Here is a 16808-nt window from a genome sequence, read left to right as displayed (position 1 = left end):
CTCGCAGCCAAAAAACCAAAACATAAAGCAATATTGTAACAAATTCAATAAAGACTTTAAATATATCTATGGATATATATGGATATATATATATGTATATATATTCTAAAGGACAGGTGACCTTGGTTCAAAGTCAAAGGCAGGTAAGTGGGGCCTCTGAATTACAGCCACAAGAAGGCAGGTGCAGGTCAAAGGAGGGGCCAGAGGCCGTGGGCAGCCGGGGAAGAAAACCAGAAGGGGAGAAAAGGAAAGGGGCACCTTTAGATCAGGGCTTAGGAGATCCCTTCAGTCCTCTAGGTCCCTCACCCAAGACCCACCTTCCGGAAACTGACTCAGCCCCTCTTGCTGCCTTTGAATCCCTTGCCATTAGCAAGCAGCCCCTGGGCCCCAACCAAAACACCGGCAGCTCAGGATTGTTACGCAAATTGACTGGTAGGGCCCTGAGCCTGGCTAATTCCTGTGTCTTAATGAGTGGGAAGATGAGGTTTTTATTCATCACTGGGGCTTTAAAAATTGCAGTAAAGTGGCCCACTTTATAAAGAAAAAAATCAATAGCTAAAAGAAAACAGGAGTATGTAAATGGACAGAGTGACAAAAAGCAGGCCAATTACCCCCCCAAAATGAGACACAGTTATGGCTCCATTAACTCAATTATATTTTCAAAAGGATTTCTTACGAGGCCCCCACCCCACCCCACCCTCACACGCCTGTAATTTTTACATCAACTTCAAGCCATTAAGTTGCATTAAATTATTTTGTGGGAGAGAGAGGTGTGTTCGGGAGAGGGGAGCTGCGGTCCTTCCCGGCTAGCCTGGGGGCCTGGGCTCAGGTGTGAACAGGCAGGGGGGACCTGGGTGGTCAAGTAGAGTCTCTCAGGGAGGAAGCCCTGAAAGATAATGAAGAGGAACCACGGAGCTCGACACATGCAGCAGGACCAGCTGGGGGTCCCCAGCCCCAAGGTCCCCAATGCACGTCCCCCTCTTGAATTTTTATTCCCAAATGATTCATGGCTCTGTAAGCCCCACTTCGGACGGTGGGTGGTCCAGTGCGTGCCAATCCAGATGTGAGAACCTAACCTCTCCTTGGCTTCGTGAATTTTCTCTTTATCTCGTTAGAGTTAAGAAACTTAATTTTTTTCTTTTTTAAGAAACAATTTTTCGAAGACATGGAAATATTAAGTGTGTTAAAAGAAACCATGCCAGCAAAATGGGGGCCTAAATAGGAATATATTTGATGCCTGCTCTTTCTGCAGCCCTTTGCAGGCCCAGAGCCCCCGCATGCGAGGATCCTAAACTACATTGGCAATTGTTTACTCAGCCACCGCCTTCCAGCTGCCCCCAAGATGCTGGGGAGGCCCTGGAGGCCTGACAGTGCCCATTCGCCTTTCCTGATGCCTCTTAAGAATGTGCGGGCCCTGAGGCTCACTGGCTGTAACCTGCTTTTCTGAGTCTGTCACCCCCAGGGAGCAGGGGCCTGTCCTACATAAGCCTGTGTGTCTGGGCCGCCCGGGACCCAGCACTTTATATGGAGGATTTCAGGCGGGACGAGGAAGAGGAGGAGGAAGGGGTGGGACCCGAGGGGCAGTCAGACAGGCTGCTACTGAGCAGGATGTCCAGGGTCACTGGGCCAGGTCGCTGGCCAGAAAATATAAAACCAGTCAGTGGTGAACAGATAATCGGGTAGAGACTCAGGCTGAGCAAGGGATGGGGGGTGGCGAGGGCAACCCTAAGGTACAGCCAGGGCCCCCCACTTCCAGGGATGGCACAGTGAAGAGTTAAACCACAATACAGATTAAAAAAACAAACAAAGAGAATTAACCCCTCTCTGCTCCTTGGCAGACCAACCTGGGTCCTAGCAGATCCAGGACAGGCTGAAGAGAGGGCCAACCTGGGCAGGCTGTACAAAGGGGTCCTCAGAGGTTCCCAAGGACTGTGGGAGGAGCAGAGATGAGGCAGGGGGTCCCCCCTAGCCTGGAGAGGGGCCATCGCAGGGTGACCTAAGGGGAAGATGGCACCATGGGGTGTGTGTATGAACTTTAGTTTCTCGTAACCTTCATCACCCCACCAGCACCCCGAACTTGCTGCGCCTGTTGCAGCTGGGAGACAAGCCCTCACTCCCTGGGGCCCTCATCCCCTTCAAGAGCCTCGGGCCAGAGACTGATAGGGAGGGTGGGAAAGGGTCATGTGCGTGGATACCAGTGTGTGCACATATGAGTATGTGTGTGCACGTACTATCCACGGACAGGATCTGTGCCAACTCCCACTGCCTGCCCCATGTCCTTGGGAGCCTGAGGCACGTGCTCCCAGACCCTGGAGTGTGTGTGCAAGTGATTGGTGAGGCTGCTTGGAAATGGATCACCACCTCCATTCAGGATATGATCTTTTGTGTTCACTCTCTCAGTCGTGTCTGACTCTGTGACCCCATGTACCGCAGCCAGCCAGGCTCCTCTGTGCATGGGATTTTCCAGGCAAGAATACTGGAGTGGGTTGCCATTTCCTCCTTCAGGAGATCTTCCTGACCCAGGGGTTGAACCCTCATCTCCTGCGTCTCCTGCATTGGCAGGCAGATTCTTTACCACTGAGCCACCTGGGAAGCCCCAAGGGTGTGATCTTGGGTCTTCAGCAACAGAAGGAAGGAATCCCAGGGTGGGAGAGTAGGTGCAATGGCTGGGGCCACAGCAATCCTGGGCGATCCCAGGAGAGGGAGACACAAGGCTGGGAAGGTAGCTGGGAGTGCAGAGGCCAGCAAGAAGAGAGCTGGGCAGTGGCAGGGAGCCAGAGCCTCAGCCTGGGGAAGTGAGGAGAGGGCCGGTGGGTGATGGGCCGCCTGGGTGCTGAGGAGGGTCTTGCAAAGAGGGCCCCACCCCCACCCACAACTCTGCCCTGCACCAGTGCTCCCCAGCTTGTGCCTTTTTACGACCACACCAGGCCCCTCAGGCTTACCAACTCTCCTGACCTTCAGGGACCCCCTCCCAGCCCCCCAGATCTTGAGAATGGAATGCGACTCAGAGGGAGCAGCCAAGTCCTGCCCTCCTTAGCTGCCTTCCAGCCTCCAGGCATCCGCCATCCCAGGGATCTCAGGGAGCAGGGGACCCCACCTTCCCTGGGACTGGCTGGTATCTTCTTACTCTCTCTCCTGCCTTATCAGTCATCCGCCTGCTCACCGACAGGCCAAAGGGCCAGCCCCTGGGACCCCAGCCAGGCCTGCCTCTGCCAGCCAGTGGCCTCTTGCCCACGCGCTAAAAGAGTCATTGTTCCAGAGGGGATGAAGGAGAAGGGCACGGGGACACAGGAGCCTTCAGCCCGTCGGTCAGGGTCAGACCCAAGGGCCTGGGCTGGGCCACACTCAGGATACTCCCCAGGGCCAGCTGTGCCTGGGGGGCCAGCGGGGACCCTGGGGCAGTGCTTAGAGTGAGGCCTGAATTCAGGGGCCACCTCCCCTGTTCTTTGCTGGAGGGAGAGTTGGCTGCTATGCAAGTCGAGACCCCAAGGCCCCTGGAGCCTCTGGTCCAGCCGAGACCCTGGGAAATGACATCAGATTATTGACTTCCTGGGCAGCCTGGGACCATGACGGGGCTGGGATGGCTTCTGCCCTGCTCTGCTGAGCGCACAGCCGTTGGCCTCTGCCCTCTGCCCTGCTCGTCCTCCTGGTCTCTCCTTCCTGTCTGTCTCTGGGTATCTCTCCATCTCTGTGCCCCCTTTCCACCCTGACCCCCAAAGCACATCCCCCAGGGTAGTCAGTCTGCTGGAGGGACAGAGGGAACGCACTGTCTAGAGGTCCGTGCCCTAGGTGACAGTCTCCCACGGGAGGCCTGGCCCTGATCCTATGCCTGTGCTGCCACTTTGCTCGGGCATGCCCATCCTTGGCACCCTGACCTGCTCCCTGGCCTTCAGGTCTCTGCACCCAGCCCACCTCCCAACACCCTGGCACCTTCCAGAGATCCTTGAAGGCTGGTGCTCACCTGGACCCTTAGCTCTCAGGGGATAGGGATGTTTGTACCTTTTTCTGCCCCTTCTTGCAGAAGGACATGTGTGGTTCTCCCGCTGTCTTCTCCCCAGTCCTGTGGGCCAGAGGAGTGACCCAGGACTGGTGAGAATGGGAGGCCCCAGGAGCCGTACAAGGACTGCCTAGCTACAGGCTAATGTGTGGAGGAGGCCAGAGTGCCCCCCGAGTGAGCAGACAGCAGACGGGCTCCTTGCCCTTCCCCTTGAGCTGGCAGCCGCAGAGGCCCACGTCCTGCATCAGCCCAGGGCTGCTGGAGTTGCAGGTGGCGGGGTGACCTTGGAGCCCGGCTTGCTCCCCCTACCCCCACCTGCTGGCTGGCCAGCCGAGCTCTTGCCAGCACAGAAAGCTCCTCAAGGTGAAGAGGGCGTCCTTGAGGGCTCCGGCGGCCCCACGCCAAGGTCCAGGCTCCAAGGTCACTGCCAGGAAGGGAGAGGGGTGACCGGGAGGTTACGGGTGTGGAGGGAGGAGGGGGCCGGGGGAAGGGAAATAAAAAGAGATTACATTTTTTAAAAGGTACTCTAGCTGTCTGCTGACACCATCTCTGGTCTCCATCCGTTTTATAGCCTGCCGGTTCAGGCAGCTGGGCTTAGCTGTCAGGCTGTGCGGGGTGTGTGTGTGTGTGTGTGTGTATGTTGGGGCTGGTGAGGAGCCAGATCCCCCCAAGGGAGCCTGATAGATGCACTTCCTCCCCACCTCCCTCCCCAGCTGACTTTTGCTCCAGGGCTGCTCAGGCCATGGGCACCCAACCCTTGGCAGGGCCGGGTGGGGGCGGGGTGGGTGGGTTCGGGGGGGAACCCGGCGCAGGTGGGATCCTGAGGGTGGAGGGGGATCTGGCCCCCGGCTGGCGGCCACTATCCCTGCCCATCTATCCCCCTGACAGGTCAATTTTCTCCCGTGTTTTACAGGACCTTTCAGAGCAGGAAATGTGATCCGGTGGCTGATTTATGTCTTTACCTGGTCTTTGTTCACAAGCCGGCTCAGTCCTGCCTGTCCAAGTGTCCAGGCCCCCCATGTTCCTCCCCGGGGGACCCCACGGTCGGCTCCTCCTGGGTACCCGGACTGATGGCGCCCAGCCTGAGTTCACCTCTGACTCTGGCCAGAGGGTCCCTAGCAGCGTTTCCTGGGAGGGGGATGGTCTTGGGGCACTTCAAATTGCCTGGCAGAAGGGCTGCCCCCCATCAGCCTCCTACCACCTGAAGTGTGGGGAGTGGCGTCCTGGGGAGAAGGATGGGGACCCGCATCTGGACTTGGACAGGAGGACTGTATCCCCTATCAACACTTCTCAGTTTGGAAGGGAGGGACGGCTGGGGTAACTGTGTTCTTTTTTTTTAATTTAATATTTATTTTTATTATTTTATTTGGCTGTGCCAGGTCTTAGTTGCAGCATGCAGGATCTTTAGCTGGGGCATGTGGGATCTAGTTTCCTGACCAGGCATCGAACTTGGGCCCCTGGGTTGGGAGCTCAGAGTCTTAGCCACTGAATCACCAGGGAAATCCCTAACTGTGTTCTTTACATGTTAAGTTGACTTCTGTTTCTCAAACTGAGCTCTTCCCTGGTGTCACAGCATGCATGGAGAAAAGGGGAGGTGGAGGCCTCTCCCCTGGTCTCCTCTGGGGGTGGTGGCAGTTGGAGAATTTTTTAGCATCTGCCTTCTGAAATAACAAAAATCTTTTGTGTACCATCGACGAGTTCTCAGTCTTTTATAAAGTGGCACAGAGCCTGTTTAGAAGAATGTTAACGGACATTCCGAGTGAAAACAGCTCTTGGCTCCTGCCGCGCCCCCTCCTCTGCCAGGTGCCACCCCCCCATCCCTCCCCAGGAGGAGTCTGGGAACCTGGGACTAAGGCATCTTCCTCCATACGGCCCTCAGGTTCTATGTGATTTTCTCACATGTTCCAGGTGATAACAAGGTGACCATGGCTAACATACATGCTGGACGCTGCCCTCCTGTTCCCACCGATGCCTGAGGCTCACCCCCAACACGCTGCCAGCTGGCTCTCAGGGGCCCACGACCACTTGACTGGGATCAAACAAGTAAGTGGGTCAAGAACCTTAAGCCCGGGTCTGTGTGGGCATCTCGAAGAAGAGGGTGAGTCCTGCCTTGCCCACCAGGGGTCCCCAAAGTGGGGAGATGCAAACACGGCATACTGGGAGGCCAGCATGACCAGACCGCTTCCCAGTGGACCCCGCTCCTGAACAGTGGGCTCTCCCTTGAGACTAGTAGGGGCCATGCGTGATTCTTGCTGAGGAAGGACCCCCACCCCATGTGTTCGCTGCCCCCACAGGAAGCCCAAACACTGGGCACCCCTTCCCTGGTAGCCAGGACCTGTATGTGACCCAGATCTTGACCAGCAGGCTCTCCCTGGCTCTGGAGCTTGACCCCTGAACAAGTCGCCTGCCCGCCCAAAGGTCTTCCCGCGTCTTGCCTCCCCAGGAGGCCCAGTTTCCCGGCTCCACTTTCCAGCCACCTGTTTCAGCTGTGAGATCCCATTATCCTTCCAACCTTATCCTGTTTAATGGTGAGACCAGTGCTGGTTTTTGTCTCCAAAAACTGACTGAAAGCATTTGGCTGATTTAAGACCCACCAAGGTGAAACTAATAGGGTTGGGACTTGAGGTTCCTCTTGGAGAGGACTGTAGTCCAGATCATGCCCACCAACCTATCCTTTTATCTATCCATCCATCATATGTATATTTACTCACCCATCTGTCACTCACTCACCAATCGACCAACTCCCCCCTTTCATCCACCCATCTACCCATCATCCACTTATTCATTTGCTTGTTCAGCCACCCACTTATACAAGTGTCCATTCATCTGCTCATTCATCCTTTAACTAACTATTCCCCCTCCAGCAAGCCACTTTCTTATGAGGAGTACTCACAGTATTCCAGGCCTGGTACCAGGTACCGGGGCCACAAAGGTACATGAGACCCCATCTGGTACATTAGTCCCCATCTGGTGGAAGAGACGGCATGTAAATCCAGGAGGATCTGGGGCACATGAGCCCACTTAGGGGAAGGAGAGGGCCTGGGAGGCTTCCAGGAGGAGGAGTCTGTGGCGTTTCAAGATGGGTAGTGAGGAAGGGCCTGCTGGGCAGATGCCAGGAAAGGTGGGTGGCTCCAGGAGGCTGGAGAACGGGGTAGGGGGCTGGGAGCCTGGCAGGAGGTGAGCCACAGCTGCAGAGCTGAGGCGACGGGCCTCATTCCCAGGCAATTTGGGAAGGTGGGAGGCGTGACCACCGATCAAGGAACCCATCACGTCCTTCCCTCCTGGTGCTCCCTCCGTATCAGCCCAACACTCCCACTGGAAATGATGATGTGGAAGGAAAGGGGGGACAAGGCCCCTCTTCCCACCCTTCCCCCATCAGCTTGCCAGGATGAGAACTCAGGCACAGCCGGAAGTGAAATAAAAACAGTGGAGTTAGTTTTGCGGTCTGTCTGTACTGTGTTTGTGACAATAGAAAACGAGAGCAGGTACCAGCTATAAAATATGAGTTGCGTGATTTCAGCGATTCTGCCTATGTTTGTGTTTCAAATGGGCATCACCTGTTATAAACATGGATGTAAAATGCATGCTAACGATTTAAATTTTTCTTTACTGAGAGTGACATTAAGTAACAAATAAAAAAAACACCAGGACATGTGGAGAGACCATGGAAGAAAGGGAAAAGGTTTATGCTTTCCTACCGTTCATGGAATTTCCCCCGACTTTTGAGCAGGGCCCACACTCTCTTTTAACTGGGCCTCACAGGTTATGTAGCAGGACCTGCAGATCATAGAGGGGGCTCACTCTCCCCTGGGGGTTGGGGGTACAGTGTTAGAAAGTTCTGGCCCGCTGGGGTAACTCCCCCCACCATAGCCTTGATCATGGGTGACTTCAGTTCCTGTCAGCTGGGAATTGAGGTTATCTTGTGGCCTAGCCCCCAGAGAAGAGCTCACCACACAAAGGGGTCCTTTCAAGATCCCTTCTGGGGGGTCGGGGGCCCAAGGAAGGGTGGGGGCAACATGCTACAGGTCTGTTCTGTGACTGCCTTCCCAGGGGGCTGGAGGATGGAGTGGGGCCAGGGGCTTCTTGCCTGCTTGGAGCTCACCCCTACTTGCCCCCTCCATTTCCCCCAGCTTGGCTGCCTCCACCCCCAGGGATGTGGAGCACAAGAGAATCGTCTGTGCGGAGCCTGGACGGACTGGAAGCTGGGGCGACGTGTGACAGAAGGCTGTGAGCTCTGAACCCTCCGGGAGCTGTACTCGGCCAGTCCGACTGCCCGCCCTGCACTGAGGGAAGAGGTCACACCCCTCGGTAGCGTGGGGACAGCTGGAGGAGCCCGGCTGGACTCTGAGCCTGGCGGCCCATGTCATCAGTGCCAGTCTCTGATGGGCCCTGGGCGTGCCATGGGTGCCAGGCTTGGGGCTCAGCACCCTCTGGCCTGGATTTCATTAGCTCCTCTGCTACCTGAAAACCCTGCCTGTGTGTGGGCACCTAAGCAAGAGTACCAACAGCAGCTGGCAGTGACGGTGTCCACGTCCCACCTCACCTGTTGCTTCCCACTCGCAGGACCCGCTCCTCCTCAGCCACCTGACACAGTAGGTGTGCTGACCGCCCTCCCGTCCCTGGGGCCGAGGTCCTGTGGGCTGCCAAGTGTCCGCAAGCAGAGGCCGGCCTTTTACCTGCAGAGACGGTGGCAGGGCCCGCCGTGGCTGCTTCCAGAGGAAGGGGTGGGCAGTGCTGGAGGAAGGGGACTCCTTAGTGATGGAGCTCCTGCTGTGGACCAGGCCCTTTGTGGACCTCCGTGAATTAACTGGGGCTTCCCTCAGAGGGTAAAGAATCTGCCTGCAATGCAGGAGATCTGGGCTCGATCCCTGGGTAAGGCAGATCCCCTAGAGAAGGGAATGGCAACCCACTCCAGTATTCTTGCCTGGACAGAGGAGACTGGTGGGCTACAGTCGATGGGGTTGCAAAGAGTTGGACACAACTGACCTCCTAATACATAATTAACTTCTATGGCTGTGGAGGGGTGTGTGTGTGTGTGTGTGTGTGTGTGTGTGTGTAACAGTATATTTCAGGTGAGGAAACCGAGGCTGGATGAAGATGCCTAGCCCATTGGCTGGAAGGGATTTGAACATTGCCTGGTGCCTACAGCCTTGTCAGCAGCCGCAGCTCCTCTGAAGGAGAGATGAAGACTGAGTCCACTCCGGCCGAGGGCTAGGTGGGGGTCCCCCAGCTCCTGTGGGAGCAGAAACTGTGCCTTATTGTGCAGGGGGGCCTGAGGATTAGACAAAGCCTGGGGGTGGATCTGGAGGGCCCAGCCGGATCCACTGCCCTCTGCCCTTCCCGCCACCGCCCGGGACCCCTACGTCTGTGAAGGCTGCACTACCCCCACCCCCTGCCCAGCTCTGACCCTCTGCCTGAGGAGTGGAGGGGCCTGGGTTCCCAGGCAGAGCCTATCCTAGAGCCCCCACCTGCCTTGTCTCCATCAGCCCTTGGCTGTCACTGGCTCTAATTACCCAGGCTCCATCTGCTGGGGCCTCCGCACAGCTGGGGAAGCTCTCAGAAGCCTAGCCCCACGCCCAGGCATGTCACATTCCTGCATCCCGCCCCACAGCCCACTGTCCTGCCGACTGCAGGGCAGCCACGGGTGCAGGGAGCCTGGGGGGCTGCAGCTGTTCGATGGGGGAGCTGGATACGGCCCAACTGTGCCCCGGGACTCTCAGCTGTGTCTCTCTCACCCCCTACCATTCCAGTCCTGTCCCCCAACCCAGCAAAGAGAAGTCAGAAATGTACCCCTCCGGGTGCGCTGGGGCCACCTGGAGGAGCTCAGTGTTCTAATGACGAGGGCAAGGGCAAGACTTCCCCCACTTGAAGGGGGCCACCTGATTTTCCCACGTCACCTCCCACTCTGTCGGTCACAGCCTTCCCTGGAGCCTGAGCGGGGACCCCGGGCTCTGTGGTGCCTGGGCAAGCCCTGTTTGGGGCACACCTTTCAGTGGAGGGAAGTGACATCTTTGATCCTAGGGCCGCTGTCCTGGAAGGGGTTTGATCCCTGGGAGATCTCCCTGCTTTTATGGCCTGGGAGGCCAGATGCAGAAGGGGCTGAAAAGGAAGGCCAGCAGGTCTCCCAGTTCCTTCCTGGCCCCTGAAGGGTGCATTTGCCAGGCTTGGGCCACCACTACTGGCCTTCCCTTTCTGGAGCATGAAATGGCAGTTTCCTACTGGCTCACAAACCTTCTGAGGTCTCTCACCCTGGCAAGCCTGGAGCTCGTACATCTGCAGCCAGAACATCCTACCCTTTGTCCCCACTCCTGAGATGCAGCCTGGGGAGCAGGGGTGAGGCCTCGTGTGCCTCACTGGCCTGCCCCACAGAGGATCCATGGCGCAAGGAGGAGGGTGGGCTAAGTGCATGCGGGGGTCTCAGCCTGACTTTGCCCCCAGCCTGCCAGACTGAGGCTGAGTGAATAGTGGCCATGGGACAGCTTGGCATCCCCGCTTAGGGAGGATGGAGGACCAGGGCAGGTAGGGGAGCACATGGCTTGCTGGTTAAGGATCCGAAGCTACTGGGGTCAAGTGACAGCTATTAACCTGCTTGGTGCGTCAGGAGAATGAACTCAGACATGGCCCTGTCTTTCCTGCACCCCCAGATCTACCTCCAGCCCCCCAAAAAGGGAAATCACTTGTAAAGTTCCCAGGGACTGAGGTGGGGAGTCCACTTGCCCTGAAGGGGCTGTGGGGAGGGGGCCTGGGGCCTGTGCATGCAGCTCCTTGTGTTTGGACGTGTGATGCTGCACCTGTGGGCCCAGGCAGCTCTCGCCTCGTGTCTGGAATTTTTAGAAAAGGGTAAAAAAAAAAGTAGATGAAAGCAGGTTTTCCATCTTGTCGAATTCTCAACCACCCCCTCTAATTACAAGATGATAATGAGATTCAGGGGGAGTTTTCTCCTGGTGGCCAAGATGATAATCTGCAGCTTTTGTCTGAGACCAGGGACATCACAAAGGTCATACTGTCCTTCCAGCTCACCCTGGCTGCACAGAAGGCTTTCCCTATGGGGACACACTTCCCGTTCCTGTTGCTGGATAGGACCTGGTCAAGGGCTCCCCCGTCAGACCAGGGACAGGGGAGGCCTTGGTGGGAAACAGGTCTGCAGAGGCCACATGAGGCCCCAAAGCTTGTGTGCAGGTGAGCTCAGGCAGAGGGTCTGGAGTGGTGCAATTGTGGTCCTTGTGTCCTTTCTTCTCTAACATGGCCAAAAGCGTCCCTAGGAGCCAGCCCCACAGCACGGTGCTGGACTCAACCACCAGCTAGAAGATGCTGCCTCCCTCAGCTCAGCTCAGTGGGCAGAGGCCAGTGGCCCTGAGTGCAAGGAGTTATGGAGTCACTATGACCTGGGTCCAGGCCATGTAACTTCGGAGTTACATGGTCTTGAGCAAATCACCTCACCTCTCTGAGCCTCAGTTTTCCCTTCTGTAAAATGGGGAGGGCAATAGTTAGGGATTGCCATTGACTGCCTCTAGCAAGAAGTCCAGAATTTGCCCCGTGAGAAGGGTTGGAACAGATACAATCTGATGACCTGGGCCAGGGAGGATGTCCCATGGACCCTCTCTGCCTGCAGGAATTAGTCAGAAATTTCACCTGGGCACACACTTTAATGGCTTCAATTCCTATGGTTCTCCAGGGTGAGTGCTGCAAATTAGGTGGTGTGGTAAACTTGGCCCTAGGGGAGGTCATAGTGGCTCGTGCATCGAGGGGTGTCCAGATGTGAGGAAGAGACAGGGCCAAGGCTTGGGAGAAGCAGCGGCGAAGGGCACCAGTGGACCACTGGTCAAGGGCGGGGAAGATGAGCATGTCAGATGGAGCAGGTGAGGCTGTGGCAGGGGCTGTGGCGTGTGGACACCGAGGGTCCTGAAACCCGAGAGTGTCCGGAAAGTGCAGCATGGTGACGTTCATGTCCTGGGGCTGATGTAACAAAGTTCTGATAGACTTAACAGAAATTTATTCTCTCCCAATTCTGGGGCCAGAAGCCTGATGTCAGGATGTCAGCATGGGCGGTTCTTTCTGAGACAGAATCTGCTTCATGTCCCTCTCACAGCTCCTGTGCTGACAGTGGCTCCCAGCGTTCCTTGGCTTGTAGATGAATCATACCAATCTCTGCCAGTGTTCACAGGTGTTTGCTCCATGTGGGTGCTTGTGCCCAAATTCCCCGTTTTCATAAGGACACCAGTCTTAATGGATCAGGGCCCCCTACATGCTGAGGGACATGGGTTAGGAATGCACATGTGAATGGGGGGTGGCCTCACATTCACCTTAAAGCTGCAAGGAGAGAAGGTGAGGGTGGCCATGGCAGCAGTGGCCCCAGGCTTGGGAAGTCGCAGGCCCTCACTGGTGGGTCTGGGGGGTTCTGGGTCATTGAGAGGCAGCTCTGCTGGTGGCTATTTCTCAGTTCCTTGTAGAAAACACCTCTTGGGCCTCTCCCTCCCCCCTAGGCATCTTGAGATGGGTCGGCATAGTGGGGTCCCCTGGGGAGGACCAAGGGAGGGCACCTGGGCCAGGCTGCTGGCTGGGAGAAAATGGGGTACCTCTCCGCAGCACTCCATTCTGGCTTCCTGCCTTCCAGGAAAGGCTGGAGGGTGGGCCTCCCTGCGAACCAGCCCCTTGGTTCCAGAGCCACCTGGGAAGGGGAGGCCTGGTCCATCTTGGCCCAGCTGGCTTCTGGTCTCCCTCAGGGCTGGGTCAGCTGGCCTGGCCTCTGCTTGCCAGGCTTCTAGCTTTCCTAGTCTCTGGGAATTTGGGGCCTGGGTGGGGTCCCCTGGAAGACTGGATGGTTAGTCTGTGGTTTTTCCAACAGAGGGTCTTATGGCTGCCCCTACTCATGAGAGAGGCCCCTGAGGCTGAGGGAAGTGGTGTTAAAAACCCTGGAAGACCCTGCCGGGCCCCCTTGGATCTCCCAGGCCCACCCAGCCTAGGTGCCCAACAGCAGCTACTCTCCTGCCTTCTTCTCCTGGGCACCTGGCCCCCAGCCCTTCTCCCAAGACCTGAGCCAACAGCCCAGGGGTCATCAGTGGCTTGAGCTGCAGGAAAAACCCTTGGTCCCTGGCTTTTGGGGCTGAGGCCAACGATGGACTCTCAGAGCTGGGCCCATACAGCAGGGGACTAAGGGTGGCCCAGCCAGCTCCCCCTTGTCAGTCCCAGGAAAGCTCCCTTGCATCTGGGCGGCTCCCCAGGCATCTCCAACTTGGGAGGCCGCTGATAGAGGATGAGGGGACATGATCTTCCTCCAGGCCACAGTGGGGCCAGCCCCACCTTCCCCTCCTCATGTTCTCCCCTCCCCCATCACAAAGGGGACTTCAAAGTGGACAGAGTAAGTGCACTTTGAAAAACACCGGGGCTGACCCTCTCTCCCATCATACCTCTTTAAGGCCTGAATGTCCGCACCCAGGAAACCAAGGTCGGGACTGTGTGTGGCGGGAGGGGGGGGGGCGGGGGTGGCGTGCAGCCCTGTCTCCCTGCGAAGCTGGTTCTTCCATGTGGTTTTCACAGTACCCCTTCCTCTGAGGAGGCACCAGGATTCTTCTGTAGCACGTGATCCGATGGCGCCCGCCCAGCGGATACTAAATGAGATCCATTCCTGTCTGCTGGACTTGTTGTCAGTTTTATGGCTCTGGGGTTATATAAACAGCAGGAGGAGTGTGCAGGGAGTCAGGGCCACCAGGCCTGGGTTCCCTCTTTCTTCCCTTGGCCACCTCCCTGGGCTCAAGACAGCCCCCAGGCTCTGCTCCTACACAAGACAGCCTGAAAGAGGGCAGATCCAACCAGAGAGGGGTATGGAAACTTGGGCTTCTGGACAGTTCAGCCACTGGGCTAGAGTGAATATTTAAATCCTGCTTGCTGGGGTGATGAAATCTCAGGCTTCATACCAGCCAGGGTCCTTGATGCCCATTTGCCCCAACTGCCCGGAGTCCCCCAGTATTCATTCCTGAGGGACCATCCTGGCCCCCGATCATGCCTCCAGTTTGGAAACTGGAGACAGATGAAAAAGCTGTGTGTGCTTAGTCGCTTCAGTCCCGTCTGACTCTTTGGACCCCATGGACTGTAGTCTGTCAGACTCCTCTGTCTATGGGAATATCCCAGCAAGAATACTGGAGTGGGTTGCCATTTCCTCCTCCAGGGGATCTTCCTGGCCCAGGGATCAATCGAACCCAGGTCTTCTGCATTGGCAGGCAGGTTCTTTACGACTAGCAACACCTAGGAAGCCCCTTGGAAGAGGGCATGGCAACCCACTCCAGTATTCTTGCCTGGAGAATCCCATGGACAGAGGAGCCTGGTGGGCCACAGTCCATAGGGTCACAAAGAGTTGGACACGACTGAAGTGACTTAATACTCATATACCTGGGAAGCCCTGAAAAAGCAGAGGATTGCTAAAAAAAACAATGATGCTCTCCAAGAGAAAAGGGATTGCACCTCTGACCTCACAGAGAATAGCAGAGCAGTGTCATCAGTCCCATTTAACAACTGAAAACACTGAGGACTGACCCAGTGTTCTGGTAGCCAGGTCATGGCCAGCTCCCCAGCTCTGGCTCTCCCACAGCTGCCTCCCTGGCCTAGGCCACCTTCTCCAGGAGCCTTTCTCTAAAGCAGCCACAACTGTCAGGTAAATTTAACCCAGGCTGGGTCCCTGCATGTCTTTGGTGAGGGTTGAGGTGGGGGAGAGGGAGGGAAGGGGAAGAGGGTGGTAGAGGGGATCCCCCTTGGTAAAACAGACACCAATGTGGGAGAAGCAGGATCTGTCACCTTAGTAGAAGTGTGCCAGGTGGGGTCAGCATCCCCCTCTGTCTGAAGTCTTGAGTCGCCAGCATCCAGAGGTGGGACCCTAGTCCAGCCCCCTCCGCCTCCTTTTCCAGGTGGTGCCCATGGCTGTCACCTCCAGCAACCAAATGGCAAGTTGCTGCCTCTTCAGTGATGGATGCCCCAATAATGGATGCTCAGAGAGGTTCTTTAACATGCCCAGGGTCACACAGCCTTTATGCTTCAGAAGGCTCCCATGGAACAGCAGCATCACATCAGCTCTGCTGATTGAACTCACATGTGGGTAGTGAGAATGGAAGGGGTGCAGGTTCAGAAATGGCCATGACCCTGACTCTTTCTGCTTTACACATCAGTCCTAAAACCTTTAGGTAGTGCAAGGTGAGGTGAGTGTCTGTGCCATTGGGAATTGTGGCTGGAAGGCCACTCAGAACAAGAGTGGGGAGGAGAGGGAGTCTGGGATGGGAGTGGGACAGCCCAGGGGCGGGTATGGGAGCCTAAGTGAGGTGGAGAGCATCAACTTAGGCATTACAAATATCGAAAGGGAGAATATCAGGATGAAGACTGTGGCCCTGGACCTCCAGCAGTGTTTGGAGATACTGCTGTGAACATGTGACTTTCAATATGTAGATGGACCTAGGAAGAAATCAGGATGTGAGCGTGGTACACACACGTGTCTTCTAGTTCTGCCCATTGAGGAACAGTGGCCAGGACCAGGGCCCAGATCTTGGTCTCTATGACTAGTCTTCACTGGAAGGACTCCTTGGAGTTCTTGGAGAAAGGATTGATTCTTGAAAAGTACACGATGAGCTTGGAACACCTTATCATGCAAGAAAGCAAAGAAGTGCTCAGAGGATGACAGGGACCCAGCACAGGACAAAGGGGCCAGCTGAAGCGGCTCTCACTGTCCAAGTCTAGGAAATTGGCACATCAAAATAACTCGTGATAATAATGGATGATAACCCACTGAATACAATTGGAAAACAGGAGTCCACAGTGCTGTAGATATATTAACAGGTTGCAAGTTTAACAAGGACCAGGACATTTAGTTTCAAAGTACCTCCCCACAAACCACTCATTATTTACTAAGGAGAAAGACATAACTATCTCATCAAGCAATCAGAGAGAATATAGTCAGTAATGGGACAAATCAAAATCATAGGGCATCTGATAGGATTCAGTGGAAACACAGCAGCACATCCATGATATTTGTGCCAAAGAAAAGTAATTTGAATTTCACCATGAGTGTGGGTAGGCAGAATACTGGCTCCCCACAAAGATGTGCACCCCCTTAATCCAGGGAACCTGTGAATATGTTACCTTACATGCCAACAGGGATTTTTCAGCTGTGATTAAGGTTACAGACCTTGAGATGGGGAGATTATCCCGGATTATCCGGATGGACTCAATCTAATCACATGAATACTTAAAATTGGAAAACTTTTCCCGGCTGGGTCAGAGATGTGAAGTGAGAGGGAGTTGACCCCTTCTCCGCTGTTGTTGACTTTGAAGTTGGAGGAAGTAGGCCATGAGCCAGGGAACATGGCCTCTAGAAACTGGGGACAGGCCTCAGTTTTCAGTGTGCAAGAATATGGGGGCCTTGGTCCTACCACCCAAATGAATTGAATTCTGCCATCTACCCAATGAGCAGGAAATGGAGCCTCCCCGAGAACTTTCATAAAGGGGGTGACTGCTCACATCTTGATTTCAGTCCAGTGAGATGCATTCTTTTTTTTAAAATTTTAAATCAAAGGTTATTTTTTCCCTTTTTGTTTATTAAACTAAATGAAAAGTTGCATTGTCCTAAATTTTTCAACATGGAAACTTTCAAAACTACATTGTGAATTATGAGTGCTTCCATTCCAAGCATGAGAAAAAAGTATACTAGCTTTTTAGAAATATCTTTAGCCCATAAGCAATATATCTAAAGAACCATAAATTGAAGGAAAAAAGAACTTTTATAAACAAAAATGTTTCTTTACTATGTGTGTGCATGCTCAATCGTATCCAA

This window comes from Cervus canadensis, chromosome 1 (assembly GCF_019320065.1).
Source record: "Cervus canadensis isolate Bull #8, Minnesota chromosome 1, ASM1932006v1, whole genome shotgun sequence".
Lineage (NCBI taxonomy): Eukaryota > Metazoa > Chordata > Mammalia > Artiodactyla > Cervidae > Cervus > Cervus canadensis.
The sequence above is the reverse complement of the archived record's forward strand: the minus strand, read 5'-3'. Positions refer to the sequence as shown.